Below are 22,934 nucleotides of genomic sequence, written 5' to 3' on the forward strand. Positions count from 1 at the left end.
GAATAAGAATGATGTATGACAGAGTTACTGCTAGATTGTGCTAAATCACGTGCCTTTCTGGTTTGACCTCATTCCACTCTCCTTTTTTACCCCCTCTCCCCATTATTGAACATTTCCATCTTTTCTAATCAGAGCTTTGGCTTGTACTGTACATGTTCACATATTCCTGCCATGACCTGTCGGTGTATTAACTGATTAGAATAGATTGATTTTCTGCCAGTAAATGTAGCCGCAGCAGGCTAAAACCTTGCCTATGATAAATGGGTTTCAGAGTTATCAGAGTGGATGAGTCGATGTGCTGATCAATGGCGAAACTCAACAAGGTCGTTCCTGCTGAAGATAAAGCATTTGTTATGCAGATTCATCCAAAAAGCCCACACAGTGAGGTCCATCTGATGTGTAAAACTCTTCAGATATAGTACCTCTGTTAATGTTATGAACATATTGCCGCTGCATCTTGGAAGTCGTGTCTTTTCAGAATGAAGAAAAAACCTATTTTGGGATTTTTATTTATAGATTTATTTTAGTTTTGGCATTTTGAAAGTATACAGTGAGTTCTGAATTTACCTCATGCATCCAGGTCATCAAAAGTGCTTAACACATGAGCAAAACATTAAATCTAAGTGTTAAAATGATAATATATCAAAGCAGGTGCTGGGGCAGGGGTATCTTGTATGCAATCATAAGGTAGCTGCTTTGAATCCTGCAGTGGCACATTATTTAGGATATACATGATTAAGATATTTATATCATAACCATTTGCATAATACATTATGTATGAGAACACGGAACTGCTGGTAATTTCAAGCCAGGATTAGCCTACTTCATATCAATCATATCACCGTATCAATCAGAAATGGTTATTATCTAATCTCCAGCTCTGCTCCTTTTGGCCATAGGATTATCAGATACTGATGAAATACCATTTCTGAAAGGTCAGAGATGGATTTGTACATGATGTTATTTTCAAAGATAAATGCATGTTTTACAAGAGTGGATTTGGGTTTTTCTATTAGAAAGGCCTGTTACACCAACACAAATGCTTTAAAAGCACCACATCTTTTGCAAATGCCAGCAGGCTCTTTCATAAGGATGCCTCCGCAGTACTCTATGTGCCACATGGCGACACTACAGCCCACTCGAATTTACCCCGTACCTGGAAGTATGCTACAACAACAAGGTCAATTACAAGTTATCAAAACCCCCTGCCATGTCAGGAGGCAAGCCAGACTTGTCTGCTTGAAAATTAATTTCCCAAATGAGACTACACTTGGTTGTTTCCTTTCACCTGGAGGGAAAACTGGAGGGAAAATGCATCTTGATCATTGGTATGTGGAAAATTGAGAAAAAAGGAATTAGATACAAGAGATCAATCACTGTTAATTTCTCTAGGGAGTATTGCATGGTGTGGAGTGATATTGATAGAACTGAAATCAGCAGAGTGGCTCAGGCAGAGCAACTATTAGGACAGTATCTGCAATATACATCACTCTGTTTGAACATGTTCATGTTGATAACATCACATATTTCAATGGTGCATGCTGCAGTGTAGCTATTGGAGCAACTTCCCTTAAACAACATACCTCATCACCTCTGGAAGCAGAGTCAATAAAACATCCTCGTTCACAGCAGTAATCAGCAATAATGAGAAAATGTCCCAGTAAACAGAAAACATGTGCCCGGTAAGGTGTTGTACTGAGACACCCAACGGTTTGCTCATTATATGTCATGGTAGATCTTGTTATGTCTTGAGTGCAAGAAAATATTTATTAGTATAAAACACATTACACATAGGGCTGTTCTTGATGTGTAGGATCCAGGAAGACCTCCAAAATAAATGACAAAACCACAGATTCTATATAAAGATGGACGTAGGGGGGTGTGACATCGTCCAGTGGATTGCATTGGAGCTGGTTTGAAGGCCAGAGTTGCTGCCTATGGTGAACAAACACTAACTTAGTGTGAACACCGAGTGGTGCACACTTGGGCTAATGTTACCTACTTAAGATAAATTGTGCAAACAGGGCTGGTGTCATAATCGAGTACCATTATTCTTACCGAAATATTGCATGACAGCATCCAGTGAGGGTCTTGTTAGTGTAACTCCTTAACCACAAATATAGTAGAACGGCATGTCTGCAGAAAAATCATTGTTTATTCTTTAAACAGAAGCTCTAAAAGTTGAATTCAGTGTGAGTTCTGGAGCCTGGGAGAGCAGCAGGTGAACAAACTGTCAATCACAGGTGCCAATCAACACCCACACTGCAGACATCAAAACTACTATAAGTCTTTAAATCTTATAACTGGAGCAATAATTTCCAAAATGACCATCAGCACACTTATTAAAGGGTGCAACTTTAGTGATTGAGAGAATAATGACTCCTTGAGACAGATTATTGATTTAGTATTTCTAGACAGAAAGAGACACTTTTTGAATGGGAGTCAGTTGGAGCCAGGGATTTTTTGTAGGCAGCATCTAGCAGCCGCCTGTGACATTGCACTTTAAGGTACTTCCACATTGCTGCTTGGACAAAACATGTTTTCTGTTGTTGCCTTCCAAATTGACCCATATAACCACTCTCTGATCTGCAGGAGCACATCTAGAGGGGAGGCAAGGAGGCAACTGCCCCCCCCCCCCCCCCCCCACTGTAGGTTCACCACTATGTTCTTAAGGTGTTTAAAGCACTTAAATAGGCAAGAAATAGAAAGAAAATCCATAATGCTCACTTTGGCAGTCAGTCAGTACAGCACTGCACCAAACGTGCACAGACACAGTCACAGAGAGTCAGAACAACACAACACATGGAGCAACTGAGAGCTGCAGCATCTGGAGGTGTAGTCAAGTCAGAGGTTCTCTGTGGGAAGTTTAACCAGCCAAACCGATTTAACTCAAACGAAGTTAAGTTATTAATGAATGCAATTACTGTATGTGAAATTCAATAATGAGAGCTTGTCCGTAATCATAATGTTAGCCAAAGGTTAAGTTGCTAACTAAAGCAGAGTTCATCACAAGATGTGATTTGGAAGGGCCTTTGTGATTCTGAGCCTCGATTTTAGTAGATATCAAAAGCTGCAGGTGCATTGCTACTGTGTCAAACAAACACTGTTGTTTGAATCCATCATGTTTAGGAAGTGGGTTGTTGGGACTGTAGCCTAATAACTGCACATCAGTGCGAGGAAATCCATTATTTTTGTTTGATTAGCAAATACATAACTGCCCTTCTAATATAGTACAGCACAAAGTCTACACACAAACAGGCTGCTGCCTTCTTGACTGTCAGACTGAATATATTAGCCATGAGGGGATTAATTACGCTAGCCTAAATATCACTCAGTGTCGAATGTGATTGATGTGATTGTTTTATTCAAATTTATTAACCACATACTCCTACAGTGTAATGTAATACATGGCTTTTAACCAAAAGTTAAAGTCATGTCTTGACTACTGTAGGTCAGAGTAGTTGGACTGGTGTGCAGTGCAGACAAAAAATGGTGATATTTCCAAGTTTTTCAGTAAGAAAGCAGTATTGATATTAGATATGTTTGTGAAGCATTTTGCTGCACAGCATAACAACTGTCGCCTTCAGCTGTTTTAAAAAAACTGTGGTTGAACATGACCTGATGGTTAGTGCAGAGCCAGCAAAAGCTGCACAGTTTTTTGTATGAATGCTGGTATCTTGTTAGTGTATAAAAATAACATAATGCAAGAATAAATATAAAATATATTTGTGGATCTTTTTTGGAGCCATTTACCTACAGAAGTAGAATTGTATTTTTATTTGGGGATCCCCAAATACCTTCCCTGCCAAAACCCCTCTTGCCAACCCCTTTGCCACCCTATGTAAAATTTTCCATGTAAAATCTGCCACTGCTGATCTGAAGGTTTGGTAAGGCTTAGGCAACTAAAACTACTTGGTTTAAGTTAGTAAAAGATCAAAGTCATAGTTAAAAGTAACCAACAACTGTGTGGAGACTGGTTCTGGAAGGCAGTTTCCTGGGTCAGAGTTAGATGCTTGTTGAGCCAACCCTCCACCCAACCTCCTTTGTAAGCAGTCACACCACTTCCATCTTTTCTCTTAAGAGACAAGATCCTTATTCAAACAACTGCAAGAGATCCTTGTTACAACAAATTAAACATTGGTTTCATTGGTGAAAGCAGGAAAATTTTAATTTTGGGATACTTGGGGGTAGTCAAACAACCCAGAGACAGGGCTACATTAGCATTTGTTTTGAGTCATGTTCCTGTCCATATGGCAAATATAAGTCTATCTTTAGCTCTGTTTTGGTCTCCACCATCTACTGGAAGGAATACCTGTCTCTTAATCAGCTAGTTGTTTCACTCTCTGATCAAACTCTCAAAGTCCTCTATTTGGTGTTTAGAATGGTAAAAGTGAACCAGAACCAAAACAATGAGCTGAAAGATGCTAAAACGCTCTGTCAATCTGAGAGGAACTGTCAGATGATAATTCTCTGTAGGTTTGTCAGTACAGGTGACCTTTTTCATTACATGTCATTATTCCATCCATTGTTAATATAAAATTATTAAATAGTAAAACTTGAAATATTCCAACTAATGACCAATCTTTCATTTTTCTGTTGATGACAGTCTTGTGAGATCATAAGTTCATGTAAGCACACACACAACCCACCCTCTTCTTTTAAAAGGGGCACTTTTTGGTCAAAATTGGCAACAACACAAAAAAGATGATCCTCTATTATAAAGGACAGGTTAGGACACAGTAGCCACTTAATGGTACAAGACTGGACTGTCATTACACTCAATTGCAGAGAAGAGGACACAAAATGATCTCTCTTGGCTGTGCTTCTACCTCTGGTTCTATTTCTGTTCATTTTATAAGATCTTGTGGCCACCTGATGCACTCTTGTACACAGAACAATGGCTTCAATAGACCATAACCCTACCTGATGGAGAAACACATCAGATAAATCCATTGTCATAATGTTTGTTAGTAAATTTAGAAAGATCTCTTTTCATGCTGGCTTAAACCCAAGTCACATAGTGCTGCTTATGGGCATCTTGATAAGGTTTTAGGTCTTAATTATAATCATTTTCTTACCACCCTTTGATGAGTAAAAATAAGTCATGTGGGCATCAGCCAAAACCCAAGTTTTCAGAGATCTAACCTTCAGAAAGGGTTATGAAAGTAGAATAGTTTATCACACCATTTCCTGCTGTTTATTGTACCGTAAAACTTCTTTTACATTCAAAAAAAAGAAAAAACACAATGTTTGCACTGCCAAAATGCTAAACCCCAACTGAGAGCTCAATAAATTATTCCTAAGTTGATTTTACATAAGCCAAATCTTTCAGAGAGAGATGCCAAGGCCATATGTTTGTCACGATGCCAGAGCAGGAACTAGTCCCATCCCTTTCAAAATATGAGATTAACATTAAGACCCTCTTTATTGTCATTTCTCAGCATTCACATACATTATAACAAAATTTATCCTCTGCATTTGACCCATCCTATATACAAGGAGTGGTGGGCAGATGCAGTGCAGTGCCCGGAGACCAACTATACAATATGAGAAGACGGTAAGAGACAGAAAGAATGCACAGGCAGAAGGGAAAAAGGAGATTAAAGTATGTGTAGAGTGGGATCACACAGTGCAAGATAATGAGGGTGTCAAGATGGCTCACAGGAGGTGAAACCTCACCACACTATATCTCTGCAGAGGTCTCAACCAGGGATTACGCAAACAGAAAAAAACAAACAAACTGATAAATGGCACAAATATACAGAAATTAGGTAATCAGATGTGTTTTTGTTTGAGAGAAACACTAAGGCTGTTTTTTTTCAATTCCTGTGCAGGTGTGACAGTTGCCCCCGTTTTTGTTTCTCATGTATAAGCGTAACATTTAAGTCCCAGAGCTAAGCATCCATCTGTAATGAGGATAGACTTTTAAGGGTTTAGGTTTCTTTTGATTGGGTTGATAGCTGAAACAAAACAAAACAAACAAAAAGAGTAAAATGATAATTTATTACAAAACTTAAAATACAGTTAGAATATGCCAAAAAACTAAAACCCGGGTATAAAAGATACTAAAAAGATCACTATAAAATCTAAGATAAAATATAAATAAAACTGTTTTAAAAAACTAATTAAAAAGGGTTAAGAGTTTCAAAGCTGCAAATAATTAAAAAGTCAACAGTTTACAAATTAAGAAATTAAAACATCCTTTAATTTTCTAGAGTTCCATGAGTGAAGTCCATTGTCAGTCGCTGGCTGGCTTGTACTCTCCGGGGGCCGCTGTCCTCTCATATCGCCTGCTCTGCTTGTACTAGTAAGAGCTGGCAATAATTTGTCCCACACAACAACCACCCTCTTTTGCCCCAGGGTACTGTTGATCCCATTATTCACTCCTGCCTGGAGACCGCAGGCTGGACTCACTCACAGCCTGGACTCACTCACAGCCTGCGGTCACCGTAGTTGCGGCTTCTCGGTCGTCTGGAGGGTTTGGGGAGGCTCGGGAATGTCACCCCACCTGTGGCTCCTGGTTCCGTGATGGGGCTCTCTCTGGAATTTCTCTCCCTCTCCTTCCTCCCCCCTGGTTCCTCCACAGGTTAACAAGCTCCACAAGCTAAAGGTGCGCTGAGGGAGTGAGAGATGCCAAGTCGTACATGAATTGAATTGCCCACACCTGGTCCTTACCTGAACCACAGGGCTAAAAGCTGCTCCCCATCTCTGCCGTTCCCCACCAGAGCTCCCTCCTGTCGAGTGTTCCCCACTCTGCTTGCTGTATTATACTGCATTCACATGCTCCTTGGATGGTCCCATTTCGCAAGTTGGGAAGTCGTTCTTCCGACTTCGGTGTGTTCATGAGCTTTTAAGTTGTAATGTGGAAACAACATGGATGCTACAAATGTTGTATTTTGTCCCAGACTTGTTGCTGCACCAGTACATTCCCTAAAACCAATAAAATATTGCTTTACCTGACTTGTTATCAGGGTCAATGCTAACAAATAACTTTCATAACTAATCTAGGTCACTCCACATGGACAGCAACTAACAGCTACAACCTAATAACATATTACAAATTACATGTGAGCAAAAAATCGATATGCAATATGTGAATTAGTAAAAAATGTCCTTCCATCGACCAAACATTTACTTTCTTCTGCCATGTTTCTGCGTATATGACATCATCTTTCAGCGAATCGTGCCAAAATTTTTGCAGACTTTCCGACTTGTTGTTCCGACTTGAGGTGGCATTCATGTGAATTTTCCTAGTCGGGAACTCATTTTTCCAATTATTCCGACACCACATGAATGCCACATTACTGCCCTTTTTTGTCCTTCCTTCTTCCTTCCTCTTTTTTATGCTCACTGGGCTCTGCAGGGATTGGTTGATTAGAAATCACTGTGGGTGCTTAGATATAATCACACGGAGATTCAACTAAACACAAAGCAAACCAACCTGCAAAGCAAATGAACATAAACTGAAAATAATTCAAAATACATGCAAACAACAAAAAATCAATCCAAAATGAACACAAATAATCAACTCAAAATCTCTCCCGTGTGACACATCCATTCTCCAAAAGGTATAAATACTCTGAGATGTTTGAAAAATCCAGAAGGTTGTACAACAACACTTACTGCTGTTCTTCAGGTATTTTCTGAATCCACAAACCATTTTCTAACCATCTGGATGAAAAAAATATTATGTCTGCTACATGATAAAAAAGATGTTGGTACTTTGTTTCCCATCCAGGTAGCCATCTTTGTTTGGATTAAGAAACAGAGTCACAACTTGGGAAATGGCTTAAAAATCTTTTTTTTTTCATGCAGTGGATGGAATATTTTTTATCCAGATGGTTAGCAGAGTCTTTGAGGATTATAGTTAGTGTTGCTTAACAACTTTCTGGGTTTTTCAAACATCGCCAGGTATTTATCTATTTAGAGAAATGAATGCACTCTGTGACTCAAATGTAATGCTAAATTTAATGCTAATACATGTTAGGTATAAACTGGGGCTAGTAAGACATTGAGACTGAGTGCATTCACACTTTTGTGTCCTAAATTTGGATGTAACCATATAAAGTATCATCATCAGTATCACCGAAGGATTTGAGTTTAAAGGGAAACTGATCAGAGTAGCTCCTACGTTTTATTTATATAAGCTAGGTCAGACTAATTCCATCTTTGATTACATGAAAGGGTGAAATTAATTAGTATTTTCAGGGAAGAACACTGGTGGTTTACTGTATCCTTTTGCTGGGCTATTATTGGCTTGGCAATTATTTAGTCTAAAATGTTAGAAAGTTGTGAGGTGATGTCTTCAAACTTCTTGTTTTGTCTGACCAAAACTCAAGGATATTCAATTAAAGTCAGAGTCAGTGATTCTGGAGAAAGACTGTTCAATACACTTTTTGTCAAATTCAGCAAATATCTACTCATGGTGCACTAGTTGTATGTTCTGTGTGTACGCTGAAAAAAAACCCAGTGTTCATACATATGGGAAACAAACAAAGTGGCTTGGACCGAGACAGTCTCACGTCTCCAGCACCTGATGAATGGTGGAAGGGCTGGTGAACTGGAGAGGGAGAGAGGCTGTGGAACAGATACGCTTCCATTTTATTAAATGTATCAATCCACACTGAGTCTGAGACAGTCTCACAGAGACCCCCCACATTTTTTTATGCTCCGAGTCTGTTTCCGTTGTGTTTAGTGAAGCTTAATCTGAGCAGGCAGCTGTTTAAATCACAAAAATATCCTGCTGTATATGTGTTCTGAACTTATCAACCATATCAATGAATCAATAAATACAAACACTCTTGATTTCTTCCCGTGGAGCCGACATGCAAACTATTTTGGTTCAGTAAATCTCTGCTGTCAGTCAGCCTGGTGAAGGCAGTTTGTCCGGCTCTCAGCTCTCCAGGAGCTGCAGCTGACAGACGGCTGCTTCTGCGGACAGATGCTGAACACAGGTTGAGTGAGAAGTGGGCAGGCCGCAGAGAGGTGGAGAGTGTGAATGGACTATTTTTCCACTCTTGATAATGTGTGAGAAGAACAGAAGTGACTCTACGCCTGATGCATTGCTCTGGATTCTGTTATATTTCTCTTCTGGTCGTTGCCCTGGCAATGTGCATCCATGAATTTGGGGGGCAGAGCTTCTGAAGGAGCATGAAGGGAGGGGTGTATTTGTTTGGGTGTTTAGTTCAAGTATCAACAGTCTTTCTCCAGAATGACTGACTCTACCTTTAACAATAATACTAAAGGAGAAAGCAGTAAATCTTTACATTTGAGATGCTGATGTTAGTTTGGCATTTTTGCTTGGTAATTGACTTCAATTATTAAATTATTATCAAAAGTATTGGTTCAGCATCAATCTAATCAATCTAAGATAAAACTGGTTGTAAACTGATACAACCAACAAAAATTGTATCTACAGCCTTTATTGCAAATTCAACTGGTGAAGAAACTCCTAATTGTGTCTGTTTCCCTCCTCTAGAGATCACCTGATCAAATCACCTGTCTACCCAGCTGCTCCTCATTTGAAGTCAGTCCCAGTGAGGTCACTTTTCGGTCAATCTTTGTTATTTTATTTTGCCAAGTTGCTTCCTGCTATTCCTCTTCGTTGTGTCTGTTTGCTGGTTACCCTGTTTATAATCTATTTCCTTCTGACTAACAAACATAATGTCCTCTTAAGTGACTGATTACCTTCCTTTCTGCCTCAGCCCCTTTGGAAATTTTGTTAGACTGATTTCATTGCCCAAGGTAAACTTGAGACCTGTTTTTTTGACTGGTGTCTTGACAGTTAAATGGATTAAATTGTTAAAATAGCTACATGTAGACCTAAAAAAATGTACAATGCCATGAGCTGTGACCACTTCAACTGATAAAATGCTTCAGTTTCTCCAGAGCAACATTATAAATATTTGTTTTAACTGGTGTCCGGTTTAGTATACACAGTATTTATATCATCTACCAGCATCACTGATGTCATCTCCCACTTCTAATCTGCATCAGACCAGCTCGCACCAGCTTTAGCTGCTCAACATTTGTGTCAATATTCGAGCTATAATGCCTTTCTCCAACTCAAAAATTTACCTTATGTGATAAAAATCATAGAATACACAATTTTTCATCCCTTTTGGCCTCTAGTACATTCACAATGATTTTTACAGAAGCTACAGATACAAGGTTTAAAAGCAACGTACATCATGTTCCTTCACTTGACCTTAAAAGGGAAATGTTTTTTCCCATGAACATTCAGTTTCTACAAGTAATGTTCTTTCCTTGGTCTCTAAAATTAACCATCTCTCTCTCTCTCTCTCTCTCTCTCTCTCTCTCTCTCTCTCTCACTCTGTCTCTCTCTCTCTCTCTCTCAGATGTTGTCAATACCAGATGCAGGTATAAACCAATACTTCAATTAGACCATTCCAAGATCCAGGGATCCAGGTTGTTGCTGTGAACAATATTGATTATCCCACCTTGTTACTGCACTATTTCTATAGCATGGTTAACCATGTGCTGTCATGAGATAACATGCAGGCATTCTGCTAATTCAAAGTGTGACTGAAAGCGGTGCACAAGAAATCTACGGTGGGCTAAGCAGTGTTACAGAAGTCATCGCTATTCAAACACAAACACACAGTTGTTTTTGTGACTTGTGAGGACATTACATATTCATTCATGGAAACTTACTCCAACCTTGATGATAACAGCTACAGAACATGTCTAACTCCAACCCCTCTCTAAACCTTGACCCAGAGTCCCCACAATGTGACACAGTGTGAACAGCTTTTTGTCCCTGCAACATGTTGACAAATACATACATTTGTACTTCTATACATGAGTGAAACCTTCTAAACTAAATTGAATAATTCAACATTTTAGGAAATATGCTTATTCGCCATCTTGTGGGGTGCTAGACGATTGATACCAGGGGCCAGATGCATAAAACTCTGTGTAGAGTGACTAAAATTGTGCACAAAGACAGAAATATGCATCATTTTCATCAGATTCGTAAAGCTGTACATATGCATCGTCCTGTTTTATAAATCTCACTTGTTGTGGGACGAGGCGCATGTGCATGATTCTTATTTCCACTGCCACAATTTGCCATAAATGGATGTAGACACACCCTTAACCAGATGTTTTCATATCAATATGCTGCCTGCTCCACCTGTCAATGAAACAAACGGCAAATTAGTGCTGTTTCGCCAATCGTGTTGCACCAGAGAGGTTCTGAAACAACATCAGAGCAGCTGTCATTACGAACGACAGACAAAGGCGCAATTAAAACTTTATCGCTGAATAATCACTTTACTGGGCACTGGGATTTAATGACAGTGGGTGTTAAGGAGCAAATGAACCCTCTGGAGCACAATTACTCCTTAGCAGCCTGGACACTAATCACAGTCCTTGTTTCACAGAGACAGTAGTTAATAACGCCCAGCTCACACTGACATACCTCAGAATAGCTTGCAGGTCGCCCTCAGCATCTTGACGCAATGTCAACATACAGAAAGCCCTACAGATGTGCTGTCAGGCACATTCGGCATTGATGTAACAATGTTTGCCCATTAGGCACATGAAATGTCAGCTGGGGTAACTGAAGGGGGCATGTTAAAGCTAAAACAACATGCTTAGTTCCTCTTTAAACTGTTTATTTAAGAAGTTTTAGATGTATCAAATGATTTTATATTTCTTTCTGAATTCAATTCCCTGACAAGCCACAATATAATTTTACTGATATGAATTGATTTTTTTGCCTGCTTGTGAGTATATTTAAACAATTAAACATTAATCAAGATGCATTAATCAAAGAGTAGCTCTGTCATTTTTGATGTGCTCGATGCATTTCTTTTCTCATAAGATATATATATTTAAACATCTTGAATTATGCAATGTTCACATCCATTTTGATAGCTTGCAGGCATCTTCACTGCCTTTACAGGTGCATACACTTCTTTGTGTGTTATGACCACCGACTGTCGATTACCGAAGCAGTGTGAAACCAGTGGTAGGAGTGTGTATCATGATGCTGCATGCTCTCATCAGCGATTCAAACAAAACAGGGACCCACTAAGAAAAGGTCAAACACTGAACAAGGTACCTTTTTAAAATAGCCCTGGAACAGACGGTAAAGAGTTTTGCGTCATCCAATGAAAAATGTGTCTTTGGTGCCTGAAGCAACAGGAACAAGACTTGAATCCTCTGGAATAAAATTGTCACCTCGACAGAAAGCCCTTAATCTGGCACAAACACTGCATAACTTCTGTTAAGTTTTTGTGCATGAATTGTATTACTCCTCCTGACATGTACTTTATCCTCAAACTGTCATTTAATTTGTAGCTTTAAGTAGAGGCCAGTCAGCCATAAATTCTGAATGTGTGATGCACACTGGGATGTCTTATTGTTGTTGCTTGCCTGCATCTTATTTTACTTCAGGGGTTAACTCTGAACAGCTCCATTACTTTTTCCTTGATGGCCAAGTGACTCAGAAGTACAATAGACACTGCATTAAACTTGAATCTGAAAGTTTTTGAAGAAAAATCCTATATATTCCCTTTTGGCCCATAATATTTTCCTAAGTGATTGCAAGAAAGGATGCATGTCGCATGCAACAGTTTACTTGTAAAGCTGAACATGGAATAAAGTTGCAAGTTTCTTTTTTTATGTTATTTTATGTTGTTTTTTAAGCCATTGTTTTTATTTTTTTGTTTGTTTCTTTTTAGTCTTACTACCAGTATCACCAAGTTGGCAACCATCCACATCCATAATCAACCGTGAGTAACTTAACAAACACAATGCTTTGAACATGCTTAAAGTCTACAGTTTAATACCATGGGATCTGTTACTGCACTGTATTTAACTGATTCAAATCTGCTGTGATATTACCCAAAAATCTGGAATATGTGTCCCCTCTGAGGCCTGTCAAAAAGTTCCACCAATTTTCTTGTAAGGACATCAAGACCTTGCGAGTAGAGCTGAACTATTCATACACATTCACTGACACACACAAAACACTTCACTCACCTCCACACACACTTTACAAAAAGTTTAAATTGAGAAGATATGTATGCTTTATGAATCTCAATATACCAGCAGCATACGTCTATTTGTCAGATGTGCTCATGTCATTATGCGAGTCACAACTTGAGGTCTCTGCAGTTAATACTTTCCCCTCCTCTCCATCTATCAAAGAGAATGCTAAGCAGACAGAAAATGCAGCTCTCCCTGGTCAAATATTGACACATGGCTCCTGTTGTGACACTGTGACTGTGCTAAATTACATTTTCACACTATAAAGTAAATATCGCCTCTGTAGCCTTAGAATAGCTGGGAAGAAATTGCCATACTGACTCTTTAAATTCTAAATATTTACATGAAAATTTAATATGTATGTGGCCTCATCCTTTTATAGGCTTAAAGCTTGCATTATTGGTTAGTAATTATGTTAAGGCTCCTTTTTGGATGAACATATAATTTTTCCGGGTCCTACATGGGTTAGTTTCAGTCTGACAGGAGGAATTATATATATTTAGATTAATGACCCTTCCAATAGCCATGTGTCCCGGTATATAATGTGTTTGGATAAGGTTGGTGTTAATTAGATCTGTTAGCCCTTTGCCTTTTCAGCAACAAAAACTTTGAAGATCACTTCTCAGAAATACAGATCTGTGCTTATCAAAATGGATGGATGGTCTCTTATGCTTCAAAAATCAATGCAACAAAAAACAATTTATAGAAACTGTTGAATTTCAGCTTGAAAGGGAGCCTGAATTACCTTACCCTTGTCTTGCATAAGGTGTTATATAAAGTACGTAAGTATGTAGTTTATATCCTATCTATCGATCCTTGTTCTGTCTTCACATCCTGTCTTTTCATTTGGGTTTCCCAGAACTGAATGAAGACACAAGAAACCAAAATAAACGTCCACTTCTAAGATAGAATAAGTGACATCTGATCCTGTTTGATAAGTATGTTGAGCCTGAGATCAATACAATATTGATATTTGTATGATTTCCATGTTCTCATCTGATGTTTATGAAGCATTATGATGTGTTATCTGCTTTGACAATCAATTAGTTGTCAGCTGGGTCTATTTTTATTTATATCATCTCGCCTTTTTCTTCAGAGTTCAGTTGAGAGAAGGGAAGCAGAAGGTAAGATCTGAAACTTCATGACTTAGGAGATAGGATGACTGGTATACCAATAAGTCTTCCAAATTAAATGACCACATAAGTTGTTAATGATGTTTTATGGAGTGACGCTGTGATTAAGGCCTGGTTAGGTTTAGGCACAAAAAAACTTGGTTAGGGTTAGGAAAAGATCATGGTTTGGGTTAAAATGATCACTTGAAACATGGTTAAATGTGCCAACCGTTGTTGTCATGGCAACAGTAAACACCACGTTGCGTTTTTTTACAAAAATGTCCCAACTCACGGGTGAAAACATGACACTCGGTTGGAGATTAAAAGCCAACAGCGACCTCCTGCAGCATTTGCCACTTTTTGCCATCTGACCAACTATCTAGCCATCCACCCAAACCGTGTCCTCCTCATACGCAGTCATCCTATATTGACATCATCTGAACTGCGTCACCTCCCTGCGTCATAATTACTACGGCTGCTAGATGGCGTCTGTCACTCAAATGTAACTATAAGTAGTTTTTGGCAAGTGAATTTATGACCTGTAGTGTTGTTTTTCTTGGCTCAGTATACAGAACAAATTCACATTGTCTGTTGAGTACCAGTGATTAACAACCCTATATTTACCAACAGATGAAAGAACTGATTCAAAAAAAGATCTAGAACAATGACATCAGAGTGGATCCACATCCCCCGTCAGCAGCATGTTGAGGGCAGCCCTGACCCTCCCTGCCTCCACTCCCTTTTCCTCACCACTACCCAGTCTTCTCATCTCGCTGACAGGCTTTGAAACATGGTGTCTATGAGACAAGAATGAGAGAGAGAGAGACTTTGACACAGACAGAGGCAGGGATGGAAAACATCCAGAGATATAAACACAAAGAGAGAGAAAGAGAGAGAGGGACTGGTGGCTGAGAGGTGTCATCACATCACACTCAAGCCTGCCTTCTTCTATCAAACAGCCTCCAGTGGTCTTTAAGTACCGTCACTGTGTGTCCCTCTTGTCCTGGAGAACATAAAACCACACGACTGCCCCTTGTCCTGTGTGTCACTTTTTATAGACAAATAGCAGTGCATAAAGTTGTCAACATCACAGAGAGAAAATTTGTTATTTTTACTCGCAGGATGGTGCATTTACCCAAACTGATAGTTTCACCCTTCAGCCATTGTTTCAGCACCATCTGAGGAAGAGAGATTGGATAATAGCTCTCACTTTTCGGGCCACTCTATGCCACTTCACATGGGATCTGAACCAGACACCTCCTGATTACTGCTAGTTGGTCTTTAGAGGTCTATTCTTTAATCAGCTGTCCAGTTCAATTACACAGTGTGTGACATGAAGAAATGCAAGGAAATACATCATTGTGCCCTGAGTCATAGACGGAGCCTGCCTACACCCACACATCTCTACCCGATGGATGGCCACAATTTTGTATGATTGTACAATACCTACATTAATAAATGTTTATCTAAATGTCTTGAAAGCCCATTCATATTTTTTCTCAGTAGCTACTGTAAAAATAACCCAGAGGTTAACATTGCATGTAACTATAAAGGGGAGCTGCATGGATGCAAAATATCAGTACTGTGTTCAGTACTGCGGTTTTCCTGAAAGACTTGTACACACTTTTGATATACTTTGAAATATAAGAAAGAAAGAAAGAAAGAAAGAAAATTGCCATCCATATTCTTTCAATTTATATCCTGGAGATGGTGAACAAGGGATGATACATAAACAGTATCATAAATCCAAACATACCTGGGGGAGTATGTTTGTGCGTATGACGTGTTCTTTTGACTTCCAGACTGAAATCATCCTAGAGGAGGATTTCTTTGTCCATAACCAACTCCCCCTTTTTTTATATATATTTTTCATTTTATTATGCACTACACATCACTTATGCTCTGGTACTTCACACACACTGTGAGGGACCTGCAGGAAGAGTCGTCCAAGGGTTGTAATCACGCATAAGAACAGCAGAGACCCACTTCTGCGACCTGATTATGCTATGGATGAATTAATGTTGACTCAATTTCAAAGACTGCAATATTCCTTTTTTAGTGAGTAGTTCTGTAATCTCAAACAAGACAGAAAAAAACAGCTCCTGACATCAACATCTCTGCTAGTGTGCTGTAGTATGCTTGGGAGTCATGCTGCATTGATCCGCTGCTGCAGCAAACACTAAAAGCCACCGCAAACCTCCGGGGAGTTCAACTTTACCGACTGTATGCACTGAGCCTCATCGCATGTGTTGTCATTGCGTCAACATGAATAGAGGTCTTCCTGAGGATGGGTGAGTCAGACACGGAGGAAAGCACTGACAACCTTTTATGGCATTCTGATTCTTTAGGTCAGAGTCCATCACTATTTATATGCTGAGGACGAGTTCAGTTCTCCATCCACAAAGGTCAGCCTCATTAAACTCTGTCTTGAGAGCAGGGCAAGTTCGCTCCGACATCGTTTTCTGCTTTATTGTTTTAATAGCAAGAACTAAGGAAGCAGAGTGAGCTGAAAATGGCTCGCCGTGTAAATAGTTTGATTATACCAGTTTTTATCAGCATCATTTTGTGGTGGTTTGTCAAATGAAAGTGAAAAAAACTGTTAAGCAGCAAATTACAATAAATAATATATTGGCTCAGTGTATACAACAGTGTGAATGTCTGCAGAATCCAACCAGTTAATAAAGAACCAATCCAGTTTTGTGAGATCAATCTTTACAATCAATTTAAAGACAGTAGGCTTCTTACAATTGAATGCCTACTGGTACATTTCCCAAACCTGGTCAATTGGTAAATGATGCATCAGAGGCACAAATACCGAGAGTAAATGAAACCAGTTGATTAATAATAAATAAGATTTTGTAATTTTCTCCAGGAAATCAGGTCAGTCATCAGTTATTTGACACATCAAGCCTTGGCAGAACATTATAGTAATTAGCACTGTGCAGGGTGTACACAATCAATTATTAACACAAACATTTAGCTCTACTGTGGCTGCTTTATGGCAAAGACGAGTCTTTTATATTGTTCATTCTCCTTTTTTTTTTTTTTTTTTTTTAGCAATGTGGCCACTGTTGCAGGTCTTTTTTTTTAAATCATAATTTGTGTAAAGCTGTAAAACTGGTCAGTGTATTCCTACTAAAAAAGGAACTTTGTCTTATTTGTGCCTCTACTTTTACTTCCACAACATGCTCTATCAGTTTGTATTTTTCCAAATTATTCACATATTCATAATTTTTGATTATTATGCCTGCATGGTGATGTTTTTCTGAGGAACACTTTTGCCAGATGGTATGTCAAATCTTCCATGCTCATTATGTGAAGCTGCACCTCTCCCAGATGGAATGTGATAATTCAGACCTCACAAAGTGTTATACGTGCAATAATATCAGTGCAGTATATCACATATTTAACATAACGCATGTTTGGCTTCTGATCAGATCATCATCATCATATAACAAGAAAGCCTGTCACAAGAATCTCTCTAGAGTTCAGGTTGCCAGAGCTACTTGATTGTTACAATCAGACTGAAGAAGTGTCACGTGGTGGTGAAGTGGCTCTCGAGCTGAAATGATCCTCAGAATGACTTCTGAATATGATTTTGTGAGGCATATGACAGGATAGAGACGTTACTGCAATTTTCTTTGTTAATGCCAGAGGATGATAACATACTATAGCATCCAGAGCAAAAGCACGAGGCTATATATTGTCACGCAGCCAGCAGTTATTATGGAATCAGAAATGACAGTTAACTCTTGTTACTGTGAGGTTTGAATTGTGACATTTCATTCGTCTAATAAGGGTTTTCATCTGTCATGTTAGCTGTCAGTTATACTGCAGATCTGCAGTGTAAACAGTTATTTTGTATTTTGTCCCCATTTTCATTTTTAGTATTTTTTTTTTATCGGAAGAGTATTCTGAGCTGTCTCCACCAAAGAGAGGACCCAGTAAAGTTTAATAGTGACCCCGTGCAGCAGGAAGCACACAATGTTTAGATGTTGGGAACATAATGCGAGAGATAATTAGTTTAAGCTAATTAAGCTCAGAGTTTTTAAGTGAAAATTGGTCAAAACTAATTCATATCATCAGTAAGGGAACCCATGTCAGTCAATTTGACAATTTGAATGCTCGGCTACAAAGTTTTACAAACCAACTATTGTCACAAAATCTCAAACATGTGAATCTACTGCACCTGTGAGGAAAATTGGGAGATCTGTGATGGAAAAATCATTTGCCGCTCTGCCCGCTTTTTCCACCCATCTACCTACTGCATGTTGCTTTTAGTCCGGTGTTGGATGCTTGTAAGATCGGCTGCTCCTGCAGTCCGGTGTGATTGTCGCTTTGGGTGGCAGCACTTTTATACAAGACAGCTTCTCCTGAACACACTGACATCAGGATTTGAGTATAGAAGGTTGTTCTTGACCTTAGAAAAGCACATATGACAAAATAATCTCAATTCAGTGCCAACTTAATAGGTGTTTCAGAGCAAAAACATTAGCTGGCTCAGGGGTCGTCATATGTATTGTAACCCCTGTCTCTGTTTAAAGATGGTCTGATCTGAATGTTCTCTTTGATCTTTCTCTGGCTGTCCACTGAGTCTTGGTAGATGACTTGGTTGTGGTCTGGTGTTCAATGACAGCTGATGTTGTCTGTTTCTAGTATGCATTCAATCTCTTGTCTGACTTTTTTTTTTTATGTTGTAAGGGGTGTTAGAGTTAAAACTGAGCTATTGGTAAAAATATCAATTGGTAGCCAGGGTTGAAGCATTTTTTTTGCAACAGAAACAAACAGAAAACATGGATATAAAGCTAAGGTATGAGGGCCAGGTACCTTGGCACCAAGTAATTGTTGAGACACTAATATCAAATCAGAATATTCTGTAAGAGTAGTGTGATATTATTAGAAACACCTCTTGCAATTAGTCGTGAAATCATGGGCTTTGTACAAAAACACCAATGAAGATATTTAATTGGAACACCATATGTTTTCATGTAAATAAAGGAAATGTTCCTCCAGCAAAACTACTTCAGCTGTGGTGATGTGAGACATCAAAGTGTTTAATATATGAGAACGGCATTCTTTTTCATAATGAAGCTGCTATCAGGATATAACAGACTGCTTCCTCATACAAAAGGCTGAGACAGCAACACAGGAAAAAAATATCTTAATGAATAATTACATTTTAAGATGTGCAAATGGTTTATATTCAAAGCTGTGACTATGCTTTAATCCTGTGAGCAAAGAACAATATTATTTGAAAATCCCCCACTGCTCATACGGGATATTTTACATCACACAAATTAGTGGGCTTTTTAGTTTTTCAATTGCTCTGTACACAGCATGGCAAACGAACTTTGCCAACAAAAAAATGTTCATTACTGAAAGAAAAACACTGGGATTTGGCTTGTAAATTTAAGAAGGGATCATGCCATAAATTAGAAACATATAGTGTGTTTTGTGATGGTGGTGGATTAAACACAGACATTGGGATATGTAATTGAATTACACTAAAAGCTCGCTTGAGTTGTGAAGCTTTTTTTATGGAATGCAATGCAATATGTCAGGACATATCAAATGAAATTCACTGCTCTAGAATATATTAGACTTCTTATCATACCGGAAATAATAATGCAGTCATGGTTTATCAGCGCTTTTTCAAAGGTTTGTCATAAGAAATGAAATATGGTAATTGTGTTTTTAATATCAGGACCAAAGTGGAGGTGGTGAATGATGCAGGATTACTGGTAAATCTGGGGCTTTCCCAATAAATCATTAAAGTTCACATGAGCTGCTGGCTTGTTCAACATCCAATGGATAATAACAGATGTACTGCCTACTGCTGGAGCTGTGTACATACTGTATGCCTTACCTCTCCAAGAATTCACTGAACATGCACGCATGAAAGGGCTTTAGGACTAATATCGTTGAGCAGAGGTGGGAGATGCGTTCAAATCAGTAAGTAAGAGCTGCAATACGTCAGTGTAAAAATGCTCCATTAAAATTGAAAGTCTTGCATTCCAAATTAAAACAGTAAAGGTACAGAAGTTGTATGAGCAAAATGTAAAGATAAATGTACTTATTGTGCAAAATGTGTGCTGTGTTATATCTATCTTAAAATGAGGTGCAACTTACATGTATGCTGTCTCCCTACTGTGTTTTATGTTATGTATGTTTTATCAAGACATTTTTGTGTATAACTGACTTTTATTTATTTATTTATTTATTTTAATTTGAGTTTAAGTTTCTTCAAATCTGCTAATGTTGGCGTGGCCTGTTAAACCTTAACAAGCATGCCACATGACTGTAACGTCTGCAGATCCATTCCAGTTGTGGGTACCTTCAACTGTCAAACAAAGGCAAAAAATAATGTGAGTACAACATTTCTGTTTCCGATATCAACTTATTTCATGTATTTTCTAAAAACAACATTTTTGCAGTGTTACAAGTATTAAGTAAACATCACAAAATCTTAATAAGCAAGAAACAAATAATTGCAGCTCAAATTAATGTAGGGGAGTAAAAAGGAATGTTTTCACAGAAATATAGTAAAGTATAAAGTAAATAGAGTAAGTAAGAAAGAAAGAAAGGGGAAAAAAGGAAGTAAAAGAAATGAGCACCTGTATTTTTCTTGAGCACACTACTTGAGTAAATGTACTTTACACTTGATTAATCTTAACAAAGAGTAGAAGAAGCAGGCTCTGAGAAAATTCAACACAAAGATCCAGAGGAATGAATTACTGCAATTGAAAGGGGTGAACTATATCTCTTAGAGATTGTTTCCTCTTATCTTTTACTTCCAATCTTAAGAGAGAAAGTCATTACCCTGCCTTTCTTTTCGCTTTAAGCAAAGCCCAAGGTTGAGAGGATCAAAGTTATAATATTAACTGTTGTGGCCTGTCTGTTGCTAATGCAGCTCCAGGAGTTGGCTGTCAAATCTGACATAACACTTCACCCCTGCATCTTTTTCCTGTCCTCCTGTGTATTCTCCCTGGACCTGTGCGTGTATTTCAAGGGCAGGTTTAAGAATTAAAAGCGCAGCTGTAAAGGTTTGCTTGCAAATGTTAACCCATGGGTCCCTTTTTAATTAATCAAAGAGGACGAGTGATCTCTGCCACTACTTCAGAGGAAGGGAGAGGGCAGATGTCACATGATATTATCTGGGAATGGAGGTGCTAATTAATCACCTTGACAGCCCTTGATTTGCAAACATGGCTAATTTAAAGCATTTTTTTCATAAGGAATCACACAAGTACAAGGTGCATCTCACTGGCCATGGCAGGTTTAAATTGCCCTTCAGCAAAAGTAGGCAAACAGCCAAAGACAGTGTTGCTGTTTGATTTAGATTGAGTTTGACAACCTGCTTAAGTGAATATGAACTGCAGATCAGCTGAAAATGAATTAACTACTTTTTTAAAAAAACAACTATTAAATCTTAAAGGAGTGAACAGCACACCCCTTATCTCTCAATGTAATTTCAACCCAGTTCACAGAGGAGACGTGTGATGAATCTGGAAAGGGCCCTCCAAGGTGTTTTCTATATTCCTCTTTTGGATATTTGATTATTTGGTCTCTTGGATCAATTGTTAGTATGCATGTGCTTATTGTCACTTGGCAAATGAAATACCTGATGAAGATTGGTGGTTGGATGTACAAAGCATCTGACCTTTATTCAGGAGACTGCTGCTTGTCTCCAGTTCCCTACTAACAGTCAATATGGTTTTCCCTTAAACTGCATTCACCAATTTTAAGCCACTTGCACTTGGGCAGTGCAACAAGCTGTAAACACAGCGATGACATACATATCTAATAGTTATTGCGAACAGAGTGAACAGTTGCCTATTAACACATCGAGCAGACACACACTATGATTTGGAGTTGTTTTTAAATATTAAAATATTTTAAAATTTCAGTGAAATAAGTCCTCACTGAGGCTGAAAAAATGCACAGTATACTGTGTTTTGTTCAATTAAAGACGGGATGAACAGTGACAAGAGGATAATGTTGTTAACCTTTGAGACATTGAAAGAAATTGATTTGTATGCAGAATTTTCTTGTACAAAATAGGGTACAATGGGGTTTAATCGGGTGCACACCCAAATCAGTTAGATTGTAACATCCTTTTATTTAGTTTTCTTCATCAAACTTGAGCACAGGGGGAAGAAAATGTACAGACGTTTTGGCTGTGCCTTCTTCATTGTGCAATAGTGCTTCAGTTTCATGGTTGGGTACTTTTAGATGGTAAATGGACTGCATTTGTGCAGTGCTTTTTTAGTCAATCACAATCAACCACTCAAAGCACTTAACACATGCCAGCATTCATCCATTCACACACACACATTCATACACTGATGGCAGAGGCTGCCTTGCAAGGTGCCAACCATGCAGCAAAATGAAGCCAACGCAGAAGTGCCAAAAACTGCAGTTCCTTGAATGGCCACTTGAGGCTGGCTCCAAGATCAAGGCAATCCCCATAGACTCACATGTTAAAACGTCCAACTTTCACAGCAGCAATAAACATGTTTACAGCCTGGTACAAAAATGGTTTTGGTCTCTATCTGATTCCCCTGTTCATGACAGCTGTACGGGGGGTGAATTTTTATATAACTCACCCATTTAAATTTTATTAAGCCTTGAAGTTATGCATAATTAAGGGCATGGCCGCTTTGAGTGACAGGTGATTGCTACCATGGTGACAACTTTGGTTAGGTAACATAACCATGGCGTAACCCCAGATTCACAAGGGTATAGGCATAGCTATAGCTGGTGCTATTTCAGTGTGTTTGCAGTTCATGAAAGATAATTGTAACA

The 22,934-nt window shown here is 38.6% G+C and overlaps 1 long non-coding RNA gene across 5 annotated transcripts; it reads left to right on the forward strand.

The window, feature by feature from the left end:
• The first annotated feature begins 9,348 nt into the window (after positions 1 to 9,348).
• LOC121900854 lies at positions 9,349 to 15,541 on the forward strand. 5 transcript variants are annotated; one of them, XR_006097112.1, is made up of 6 exons: positions 9,349 to 9,541; positions 10,359 to 10,428; positions 12,711 to 12,761; positions 13,877 to 13,955; positions 14,114 to 14,141; positions 14,760 to 15,541. It is a non-coding gene; the product is annotated as an uncharacterized LOC121900854 (long non-coding RNA). The 5 variants fall into 5 exon arrangements; XR_006097111.1 differs by having other exon boundaries at positions 9,349 to 9,536; XR_006097115.1 differs by having other exon boundaries at positions 9,349 to 9,536; positions 10,359 to 10,380.
• The last annotated feature ends 7,393 nt before the right edge of the window (positions 15,542 to 22,934 follow it).

Source organism: Thunnus maccoyii, chromosome 7 (genome assembly GCF_910596095.1).
Source record: "Thunnus maccoyii chromosome 7, fThuMac1.1, whole genome shotgun sequence".
Classification (NCBI taxonomy): Eukaryota; Metazoa; Chordata; class Actinopteri; order Scombriformes; family Scombridae; genus Thunnus; species Thunnus maccoyii.